Genomic DNA, 12,507 nt, shown 5'->3' with positions numbered 1-12,507 from the left:
ATAGCCCAGTGTAATAAACACACTCCATTGCCTTATTTCTTTGTGCTCCCCCATCTGTATCCACCTGTTATCTTTTGTCTTATACTTAGACTGTATGATTTTTGGAGTCGGGGCAGCCTTTTCATTATCTGTTTGTACAGCACCTAGCCCAGTGGGGTCCTGGTCTGGAACTGGGGCTCCTAAGTGCTACTGAAATACAAATAGTAATAAGAAAAGGAGTACTTGTGGCACCTTAGAGACTAACCAATTTATTTGAGCATAAGCTTTCGTGAGCTACAGCTCACTTCATTGGATGCATACTGTGGAAAGTCTAGAAGATCTTTTTATACACACAAAGCATGAAAAAATACCTCCTCCCACCCCACTCTCCTGCTGGTAATAGCTTATCTAAAGTGATCACTCTCCTTACAATGTGTATGATAATCAAGTTGGACCATTTCCAGCACAAATCCAGGTTTTTTTCATGCTTTGTGTGTATAAAAAGATCTTCTACACTTTCCACAGTATGCATCCGATGAAGTGAGCTGCGGCTCACGAAAGCTTATGCTCAAATAAATTGGTTAGTCTCTAAGGTGCCACAAGTACTCCTTTTCTTTTTGCGAATACAGACTAACACGGTTGTTACTCTGAAACAAATAGCAATAATATCATGTACAAAGGATAAGAAATCTCCTTAAGGAACTGTGCGTTAGCTGTTACAGGGAAATAATGTTGTGATGAGGTACAAAAACCCCCCGCACACAACAACCTGGAAAAGTTTAGCTATAATTACATGTGCAAATCAGGCAATTGTGAGTGCAAATGGAGAGAAGACAATTGTGAGCACAATGAGCTATTTGTATGTGCAGTTGCTATAACTGAGTGTACACATTAGGCAAGCAATTGTGCATCTGTTTTTTAAAAAGTCAGACTCCACATCTGAGGCTGTCAGGCCACCTTCAGTGTAGGTCTAGGAATTACAGTACATATGATGCTTATCTCACTCTGACTAATCCCCCTGTCAGTATCAAACCCTTGCTGTGATCAAAGACCAAGAATGAGTAAAGGATACCCATGCTTACGCAGAGACAACAAAGCGCCTATACAAGCTAACAGTTGCTGAGGCCTGTTAGCAGCAGCACCTTATCCAGAACAGATGCTTCGCTAAGGCATGCAAATGCTGTGCAGTAAAACAGAGCTGCTCTTAGGTAATGTTAGCAATATTCACTGCAGGCCAAACCCTTAGCTCCTTACGTTTGTTTGCTCTCGGCCCTTAGTCAGACAATCTCCCACTGAAATCAGTGAGTTTGCACTGGGAGTGTGCCTCAGCAAAAGCCTCAGGATACAATCCTGCATCAGGATCTCTCTCTGTGTTGCTCTTATACCTCACGCCTTTCTCATGTTTTGGGAGGTGGCAACAGATTACTCCTTGTCTAATTTTTACACCCCAGCCAGTGGACATCTTCAGAGACTGGCTGAGCCTGCCACAGGCAATTATCCAATGAGAGTAAATAAAACCTGCGACAGAGAAGCTGTTGGCCCATAACAAGAGAGACTGCGCTCACTTATAGCTTGGTAACTCCTTTCGCTCCAGTGGAGTGGTTCCTGACTTACACCGATATGAATAAGAAGAAAGAGAGGCCTCACAGTTTTCTTAGATCTTTGGGGGAGAATTGAGCATAGGTCAAAAGGTGCCTCCAGTGTTCAGCCAAGATGTGTAGGAGACAGAGAGAAAAACATGGAAGTTGTGAGTTGAAGAAGCCAGAAAAGTGATTAATTGCTTTGCTGCAGCAGTGCTGGCCCACGGTTCTGTGCACCCGCATACCGAGAACCTGGGCTAAAAAACAGGCCTGGCCTCAGAGCAGGAGAGTTTATCTGGCACTTTCAATCATTTAAGTAATTTCTCCTCCAAGCCTATTCCGCACTGATAGTTGTACACCCACCAGCCACACCACTGCTGTGGTAGGTGTACACTGCATGTCTTACGAAAGGAATCATGGCTTCCTGGATGATTCCCAGGGAGAGAAGGAAATGCTTAAAAGTGAGTCAGGATCTGTCCATTCACTCTTCAGAGAGCAGAGCTGGGTGGCAATTGCTTTGCCAAACACTCCTAACAGTTTGCTTTAGGATTTGTTTGAGTGGCTCCCGCTACAGGAAGTTCAATCATTGTGACTGATTACACACCAAGCAGTGTGTCCTTCAGACATGGGCAAAGTTCAGCAGGCCAGATCCTCTGCTAGTGCCAACTGTCCTCGCTAGAGCTCTGTCAATTTTGCTACCATGCTTTATGCCAGCAGAGACTCTTTTTTTTTTTTTTTAAATAGTAAACTGGAACTTTATTTGACTACTGACTGTTTATGCTTTTTTGGAAGATTGCTTCTGGAGCTTCTTTACTTCATGCTTGATGATCCTGTTCCTCATTTTCTTTGCCTTCATGACCTTGTAGCGATCAAAGTCTGTCATCTTGGCTTTCTTTTCTCTGGCTTCAATCTTCTTTGCCCACCTTGTACCTATCCATTTTTCATTAATATTTTCTTTCTCCCCGGCAACTCGCACGTGCTTCAGACGAGCACTGTGTGGAAATTTGAGTACAAAATCGGTTCGCTGCATGCACTTGAAGGGCATAGCCTGCCTTCTTACACCACTGCAGGGGCCACCAACTAGCACCCTGTTCTGGTCAATAACATCCACAAGTGCCACCAGCTTGCCAACATGTGGCCCAAAGGAGATGTAGGCAACTCGGCCAATCTCTTGCAAGGGGTTCGCTAGTACATTTTCTTTAGTTTGGGAGCAGGTGGGGGTTCTCACTCCCTGAAATTCGCCTTCAGTTCATTTCTCACGTTCTCTGGACCCACAGCCATGAACTGGGCCCATGTTCTTGAAATTGGGCCCAGGTTCTCTCCAGAGCATTGTCAGCCTCAGCACTGCTGGAGTTGTAACAAAGCTGAGTGAGCACCTCTGACCACCAAGTATAGCTCTGCCCTCACCTTCCCCAGGCAGCCATGTCTTAGCCAAGGGGTGCCAATGGAAGGGTGGACAATTAATCTTTGTAGACAGTTTAACATAATGCAAATGGTGAGTTTCTTTAGTGAGCTCAGAGGATGAAATGTCAGTGAAGTCAGTGGAGCAGTGTCCATTTACACTAGCTGACTATCTGGTCCCTGGTGTCCATATCACAAAACCACCACTACAACTGCCCGCCTTGTTGGGAACCTCAGCAGAAAGGGAGACCAATTGGACTTTGAACTATGCCCCAAGAAATGGTCCCTCATGGTCAGAACTGAGGTACATGAACAGGAGGATGGTGTGGGGGGAAGGTTGTACGAGCTGCTCATGCTGTGTCTGTACCAGTGATAAACGAAGTACTTTACATCCACGCAATGTTATTAATTTGAGTTACAGACACAAGATGCCAATGCTATCACAGAAGGTAGCAGTTCAGCTCAGTCCTGGTCTGAACTCTTTCTTCAGGCAAATTTGCTCTGACTACAAGCGGGAGTTTTGCCAGAAGAAGGTGTTCAGAATTACATTCCTGGGGACGTACCTTAAAGAAAATTCACTGTCACTACTCTGGAGCCATTCACATTTTTTCCAGTGCTACGCTTCACGAGTTTCACTGCAATGCAGCTAAAGCTACATTCACATGAAATGTTCCCTTTGCCATACCACGCAAGATACACTACCACCACCTAGTTCTGGTTTAGCATTTTTCATCAGCAGAGAGCAAAGCAAGGAGATCAGTAGCCATTATCCCCATTTTACGTACGGGGAAACTGAGGCAGAGAGAAAGTCATCCAGCAGGTCAGTAGCATATCTGCAAATAGAACCCAGTCTTACGAGTTCCAGCTCAGTGCCCCACCTTCTAGCCCACACTGCCTAAAAGGAAGTGTTTAAAAAAAGTGACCAACTTTCTGTTTTACCAAATCAATAAGTATTTTCGCAAACACCTGGTAACTATGTAAAAAAACCACCCTGTGGCAAAGGTGATGAATTGACATCAGCTGGAAAGTGATGTCCCTTCATTCACTCATCCTGACAGGCTAAGAATTGCATGCACCCTAGTATTTTAGTCACCCCATCTTCCCCAATGGCAGCCTGCTTGTCTGTCTCAGCCTCCTCATGTCTTGTGGCTTAGACACAAAATGTTTGGGACAAGGACTGCTATTTATTGTCTTTGTACAGTACCTAGCACAACTGGACCATGCTTGGTTGGCCTGTAAGTACTACTGCAAGACAAGAGTGTAGAATTAATAATGTGAATCCCCAGAACAGGGACAGGTTTGGCACAATTAAAGCATTCCCCCACACCATCCTCTGCTGGCATGGACTGAAGGAGCCGCTACTAATGGAAAGAGAAGAGTTCATTCTGGGCCCAGAGCTTCCTGTTTCAGAACATAAACAACTACACAAAGTGTGGTTCCCCAGTTCAGGAAATCATTAAGCATGTGCTTAACATTAAGTATGTGCTAAAGGCCCGCTGGCTTTCATGGGAGTTCAGCACATGCTTAAGTGCCCTTCTTGCAGCGAATCACAGTCCACAATAGTTTGTATTGACAAGGGCTCTTGCACACTAGGAACTCTCTTGAGGCCCACCAGGTCATTGACACAGGCCACAGAAACAGCCAGCAGAGGTTAACAATTTTTGCTCAAACCCATAAGACCAGGATTTGAACTGGTGACCCTGGCTCAGGGCCATATCCTACCATCTTTGTCACATCCAACATTCCTTGGGAAGGCAATGTGATTGGAATCCTCACAGCAGGGTACATAAACCTGAGAGATGAAAGACTGCATATGCCATTACTAATCCTCTTTGCCATTGTTTTGATCACTGCAAATAAACTATTTAAAATCTCACTTGAAAAAGGCCATGTTTTTGTGTTTAGACAGCTACCACTTGGTGTCTAATGGCATACAGATCGGCTTTGATTTCCTCTCAGAGTAAATAACAAAATAGCCACAGTACATGACAGACACAAAATTCACAAAAACAAGACACCAGATTAATCTGAATCTGCTCAAGAAGCAGATCAAAAGGAAGGGAGGTCAAACATGATACCAAAGAGATACTCAAAAGCATTAACAAGTGAAATTTGGGGGTTGTTTTTAACCTTAGCTGCTGTTCCCTATGACACACTATTCACTTTTAAAATGCAAAATCATTTGTCAGGCAATTCCAGTTGAGATATTTACACGCCCAAGCAAGTTGTTTCACATCCAAGGCAACTGCAAGAGGAAAGCAGGCTGTTTTAGTACTCTGGAACAAGTGGGTAAAACCACACCTTAGGGTGTGACGTAGCATTCCATTTCCATGGGGACAGAGCATGCATGTTGTAAACTGTCCTCACACGGAGCCGGATGGCAAAATGATTTGGTTAAAAAATAAAATAACCAAACAACATCAAAGGAAAAGATGACATTTACTGGCGCATTTCTCTAGCAGCCCAGTCTTTCAGTTAAAACCTAAACACAGTTGATCTGTTGTATCTACGGAGAACACCTTCTAAATCTTGGCAGGTCTTTCTTACAGCTAGAGCTGAAGGGACATGTATACAATGCAGAAGTAGCTCTGCATTTTTGGAGAATGATATAATTACACATTCGTTCCTCAAATAATTAAACACGGTTATTAAGCCTAAAGAATATTCAGTCCGGGCTTGAAGAGTCCAATTATACCAATAAGCTTATATAACATGTATTTCAGCATCTGCTTTACAAATCTAAATTTAACATTGTGGCAATTTTTGGAAGGTGAACCCAGGGAAGCGAATATGCAGAAGCCAGCTCTACTTGCATCATTTGTTCTGTTTTCTTACTTACCAAGAGCTACCAGAAGGCCTCTTGGAGTCCAGCCTCTTCTTGCAGAAAGACAGCTCACACACATCTTAAGCTTGAAATTGACATGGTGATGCAGCACATTGCACAACAGCCAAAGAAGTGATCTCCCAAAAGCACCTGCATTTCTCAGTGGGGACGGGGAGGTAGAGCAGAGGGGGAGACTCAGAAATGTGTGTTAGGAGATTGTGCATAGAAAGCACAGGGAACTGGTTGGCAACGAACAAGATGCTGTCTGAGAGCTCATCTCATGAGGCACTTGGAAGTTTCAAGTTTCATTCTGCATGGTACAATATGAAATTTGCAAGATTTCCTGTGAAAAACTTTTATTCTTCTAAGGATTCTAACAGTTTGATATAAGATATGAGAGCCCATCGGTGACTATATCCCAGGACCAAATTCAGATCTTGATTATACCAGCATAAATCTAGATTCCACCAACGTCAATGGATGCCCCTAACTGACAGTGCAGACTGCAAGCCAGGGAAAGGAGGAGGGAATTGCGGTTCAAGGGGTTATGTCCTAGCTCAGCTCCTCCTGCAGAAGTGTAGCTACATGCTGCCACTCCAGACACACCTTAAAGACACAAATCTGGCCCTAAGTATATAGTACCCTAAAATGTGTTAGGTGCTTTACAGACACATCAGAAGACAGATCCCTGCTCTGAAGAGCTAACAGTTTCAGGAGACAGCACACAAACCCAGGAGAGATGGAAGGAGGGAAGAGAGAAGCAACACATAACCCTTTTTCTTTCATTTCCCATTTTTTTTAAACTTCCCCTTTGCCCTGTTTTGTTTTGGGAGAGTCGTTTTAACCCTCTCTTATTTGCTTTTCTTTCTTTTTTCATTTCTATTTTTTTTTAAATGCTGCTGTTCACTAGTTAACACTGAAGCCTAGAGAGTGAAGTGATCCTATAACAAGATTCACACAAAGAAAAGGAGTACTTGTGGCACCTTAGAGACTAACCAATTTATTTGAGCATAAGCTTTCGTGAGCTACAGCTCACACAGGGGCCCACAGAACAAAGGAAAGAAAATCAATCAACATTGTTATCCAGCCTGTAAGGGGTGAATAGGAATTAAGCAATGCTTTGTGCAGACTTGGGAATCAGAGGAAAGAGGGGCCATCGGTTCAGTCCTGAGAAGGCTTGGCAATTCTGTCTTTTCCCAGGAGGCTTAGGATTGGAGGCACTCCCTAAAGTGCTCTTATTCCAGCCATCACTCAGAAGCGCTGGGACAGCTCTGTAGGAGGTGACGTCCGCAAGAAAAATGAGGTTTACACTGCCCAAGGGATTAGCAGGTTACATTAGCAGGGTGAGCAGGCTCTAGGTTCTGAGGCTGTTTGTATTCAGGAGGAGGACTGCATTTGGATAATATTCATACTCTTCAATACCATTGAAATCTGGCTAGCAGCCTCTGTCTCCCTACTACTTCATCTAAAGAGGAATCTCCATTAGCACGAGGCGACATATGACATATAGTTGAGCCATTCCAATTCCAACCAATAGTCCATTACAGTAGCCATTAGTCTCTTGGACAGGAGTGGGCAAACTTTTTGGGCCAAGGGCCACATCTGGGTGGGGAAATTGTATGCAGGGCTGGGGGCGGGGATTGGGGTGCGGGATGGACTGCGGGGTGTGGGAGGGAGTGCAGTGTGCAGGAACGGGCTCAGGGCAAGGCATTGTGGCAGAGGAGGGCTGCAGGGCATATGAGGGGGCTCAGAGAAGGGGGTTGGGGTGCAGGAGGGGTGCAGACTGGGGGAGGGAGCTCAGGGCAGGGGGTTGGGATGCGAGGTGTGACGGGGGCTCAGGGCAGGGGGTTGGGGTGCAGGAGGGGTGCGAGGTGCAGGCAGGGGGCTTAGAGCATGGAGTTGGGAGGCGGGGTGCAGGAGGGGTTCAGGCTCTGGCCCGGCACTGCTTACCTAAAGCGGCTCCAGGGTGGCAGCAGCATGCACCGGGACCAGGGCAGGCTCCCTGCCTGCCTCCCCGGCCTCATGTGGCGCCACTCCAGAAAGCGGCCGGAACCAGGTCCCTACCCTGCCCCTGGGGTGGGGGGCACAGGGCTCCACGTGCTGCCCTTGCCACACCTCCAGGTACCTCCCCCGAAGCTCCCATTGGCCGTGGTTCCCAGTTCCCGGCCAATGGGAGCTGTGCGGGGCGGTGCCTGGAGGCAAGGGCAACACATGAAGCCCTCTGCCCCGCCTCCGGGGCCCCAGGGATGTGGTGCCGGCCACTTCTGAGAGTGGCGCGGGGCCTGCGGTCCCACAGGGGGGCAATTCCACGGGCCAAATCCAAAGCCCTAAGGGGCCGGATCCGGCCCGTGGGCCGTAGTTTGCCCACCCCTGCTCTTGGATATAGAGCAACAGCCTATTCCAGCTATCCAATAAGTATCCTATACTCCCACTCAAGTCAATAGAAGTTAAGGGCACTCAGCATCCCTCTGAAAGTGCTCAGCACTGGCCAAGATCAGGCCCAATAGGTAAGGGGAAGGAGAAGATCAGAGAGAAAAATAATAAACATTTTGCAAAGTGCTATCACTTGTTAAATAATGTGTCTATTTTACAGCTCCTAAATCTAAATTAAAAAATAATAATACATCACCCAACCTGAATACAAGTCGAGATCTTTTTTGCCTGCGCTATTCCAGCAATCTTTTGGCACATAATAATTGTAATTATCCATTAGTTGTATCATTTGGCCATATTCTACAGCAAAAATATATATACAGTCAGATCTGAGCAATTTGAAAACTCAATTAAATCAAATTAAAAACCTCTTTGATACACATGAATAGATCTACAAAGCAATCAGAGATTTAACAACACTGATAATGACTGCACTTCCTAGCACAGACAGCCTGATAGTCTGAATAGAGTGGATACTAGTATACCTGGAGAGCTTTGATCAGTGCTTATCTGGCCTACTTATAGAGAATTGAGAAGGGATAAAACTCTGGATGTAATGGATCAGGCAAGGCCTACAAATTGACAAGACCAGCTTTGGATACCTATAGTCAGTGGTGAGTATCAAACACTAGCGGTGGCCCAAGTGATGTCCAACAATACTGGGCAACAGAAGGATGTCTAGCATTAAGTTAAAGTGTAGAATTAGAATCCGAGATTGAAAAATAACAGGCAATTAAAACAAAGTGAGCACCAAGAGTTCTAGGAGGTTCTTGACCACATGCGATGCTCTGAACAGTTCAGCTGGTTATTTTGAATATTTATTATTTGTTTTGCAGTTGCACCTAGAGACCACAAGACACTAGGCACCATACAAACATAAAAACAGGGCCAGCCCCAAAGAGTTTGCAAAGATCACCCTGGGTGCAAGTAAAGATCAGAAACAAGGTGTCATTTTCAGCTCAAGGAAACACACTCCTACTAGCTATGACTGAGCTGGTGTGCTAAAAATAGCCGTGTAGCCATGGCAGCCTGGGTGGTGGGAGGCTAGCCCCTCCAAATACAATCCCATTTGAGACACTAGGTATGTACTCAAACGCTTAGCCCCTCCGCCACCACGACTACACTTCTGTTCTTAGCATGATGCCTCAATCTGAGCTAACGAAGGTACATCTCCTCAAACTGGAAATTACACCCTTAGTTTGAAATGTAGATGTAACCTAAAACCAAAAGCTCCCTGCGATGTTAGAAAGTGATTCACTGAGTGAGTTAGGAGACAGGAAACCACAGTGTTTGATTCACCTCAGCTTTCATGCGCAAGGGAAGAGAATGGCTTTATTTCCTGTGGAGAGGCATGAAACAGGGCTGATAATGGGACAGCTGGAATGCGCAGTCAGAGTCAGCAGGTAATTCACAGGACCCAGTTTCAGACAATCTATCGTCTGAGACTGGGAGGAGGATAATGGTTTGCACTTCTGTGATTTGCATTTTCCATGTAAGGATCTCCAAGGTAGAGCTATATCAATATAGTTTATAGCAGCACATAACTATAGTGTAAGAACCCATGACTCCTAGCCTTCAGAACAGCTGCAAGGAGAACAGTCTAGGTATGGATTAGAGCAGCGGTGTCCAACAGAAATTCGATGCTAGCCACACTTGTGGTTTTGAATTTTTCTTATTAGCCACATTATAAAAAAGCCACATGCACTAGCCACAATTCAATAGCCTATTAGCCACATGTGGCTAGTGGCGAATGTATTGGACACCGCTAGATTAGAGCATGGGACTGGGATGCAAGACTAATGGCAGGACTACTGTAATTAACTGCTCTACAACTCTGCCATTAATTTACTATATATCCTTGGGTAAGTCACTTCCCCTCTCTATGCCTGTGTTTGCACACCTGTAAAATGGATACATAATACTCCACAATGGGCATTGTTGTGAGGCTCAATGAGAGTTCTCAGAGAGCTTCCAGATCCCAAATGAAGAGGTACTATAGATATGTAAAGCATTGCTTTAATGTGCAAAAACTGCGTATGGCTTGCAGGAAAGCCAAAATATAGGTGAGTTATGAAAGACTTCAAAATTGGAGATGATAGTGAGATCAAAATACTGATGTGACCTTCCTGCAATGAACCCTGCAGAAGGGGGCATGAAAAGAGTGCTGGGTCCATTCTGAAACACTGATTGTCACAATGCTACCTGAAGAGACTTAAATAGAGGACAGCAGATGGTGTGAAGACTGACTGATGGAGTTTGGAAAGAAGAGTCTTTACCAGTGAACCTGGTCTATCTTGGGCTTCCTTGTTGCTTGAATGTGTGGGCTGAGATTTTTTCAGGGAGTTCAAGTGAGGTTAGGGTCCAAATCACACTGCAGTTTAATGGTACTTGGTGCCTGGCTCGCTTTGAACATCTCAGCTGTAATCCCTTTCCATTGTAGTTAGGGCCAAATATTGATGTCTCTCCCATTGACAGATGATTTACATATATGCTCTTATTGTAAAAGCACAAATGAGTCAGCTGAACATGGAGCCCTCATGGTTTGCAATTCAGGCAGCATGTTCCATAGGTACCTTCAGGCCAAACAGTGCAGAGAGAGGGTGCAGATGGAGTAGTTCTATGTGTGAGCGTGCACTCTCTCTCTCTCTCACTTGCCTGTCTTTTTCCACTGCCACAGGCTATTTCTGTCAGCAGCTCCTTAGTTGGCCGTGCACAGGAAGCTCTAGTAGAAGACGTTGCTGTGAAGAGCATTGTGAGAGCTGTGGGTGTGACTCTTAGTAGAGCTACATTTTTCTTTCCTCCCACCTCCCTCGGAGGGGACACAAGCTCAGCCTTACAGCGGGGGAGCAGCTAAATGCAAATGAAGCCAGACGCCATCTCAGAGGGTCCCAGCTCCACAGAAGTTCACAGTTGCTCAGAACTGGCCATCAGTTCTGGAGTGCCTGAACATTCCAACATCCCCTCCCCATGGGGCCCAAGGTAGCTCTGAACTATAGGCATGCATTAAAGCCATGGCGTACTACATGAATAACACGACTAGAGACAGAGAGAGTTGAACGCAGCAGCTCTGTGGAAGATCCTAGAGACAGGGGGGGCTTGAGTTGCCATGAGCTGCTATTTGTCACAAGAGGTAAATTCATCCAAGATACCATCACGTTAAAAGCCCTTTTGTTTGGTTAGACTAGCTGGAGGATGGCTGTTTTAGTGAGGAATTCATCCTGTTTCTCAGATCACTCATGCTCTTCATATTTGAACATTGCTGCCACTGCAGGTAGATGGATCACCTTTAGACTCCACGCTAGCTGGAGATAGCCAAACCAGTTATAGATGCTTATTATAGCTTCCTCGTGGTCATACTGATAGTCACATTGGGGACAGAGAACGAGTTTTCCCTCAAATCAGATTGGCACAGACCTTGGTGGGGTTCGCTTTCCTCTGTAGCATGGAGTATGGCTCTCCTGTTATGATTACCTGGGCAGCAGTCCCGGGCAATGTGACACCTCAGGCTCTCCTATTCTCTGCCTGTAGCACACAACAGTTCCGTCTCCTGAGGACTGAAATGCCTTGAGGTCTATTTAATGTCACTGGGCTCAACAGAGGGGGTATCTGGGTGAGAATTAATGGCCTGTGATGTGCAGAGGTCAGACTAGAAGATCAGGTGGTCACTTCTGGTGTAAAATGAAACTATCTCAGCCCTTTGAGTGCTTCCTGCATTCTGCCTTGCCAACCCTCTCACCATCTGACAGCTCTTCTCCATGAGTCCAAGGAATGACTCGCTCTAAGGAGGGGCAGACACAGATAAAATGTTTAATTAGGATTTTCATAGCTGAACCATCCCCCCTCCCTGCTATGAATAATCCAACTAGGATTAAGAGCATGCTCACTAAGGGTATGTCTTCATCGCAATTAAAAACCCATGGCTGGTCCATGCCAGCTGATTCAGGCTTGCAGAGCTTGGGCTAAGGGACTGTTTAATTGCAGAGTAGACGTTCAGGCTTGGGCTGGAGCCCAGGCTCTAGGATCCTGCAAGGAGGGAGGGTCCCAGAGCGCAAGCTCCAGCCTGAGCTTGAATGTCTATACCGCAGTTTAATAGCCTTTTAGCCCAAGCCCCATGAGCCCAAGTCAGCTGGCACGGGCCAGCCGCGGGTGTCTAACTGCAGTGTAGACATAGCTAAGGCTCAAGTGGGTATCCCCCTGCCCCACCCTGCCATAGTAACATCAACACAGGAAGTGGGCCTTTAAAATGACCACTGCACATATGCACAAGAAATCCATGGCCACATTTAGGAA

General features: G+C 45.8%; 1 pseudogene; it reads right to left on the bottom strand.

Annotated features, from left to right (window-relative positions):
* Positions 1 to 2,282: 2,282 nt before the first annotated feature.
* On the bottom strand, positions 2,283 to 10,968 carry LOC144277067 (large ribosomal subunit protein eL14 pseudogene; annotated as a pseudogene).
* Between the last annotated feature and the right edge of the window lie 1,539 nt (positions 10,969 to 12,507).

This window comes from Eretmochelys imbricata, chromosome 18 (assembly GCF_965152235.1).
Source record: "Eretmochelys imbricata isolate rEreImb1 chromosome 18, rEreImb1.hap1, whole genome shotgun sequence".
Classification (NCBI taxonomy): Eukaryota; Metazoa; Chordata; order Testudines; family Cheloniidae; genus Eretmochelys; species Eretmochelys imbricata.
The sequence above is the reverse complement of the archived record's forward strand: the minus strand, read 5'-3'. Positions and strand labels throughout refer to the sequence as shown.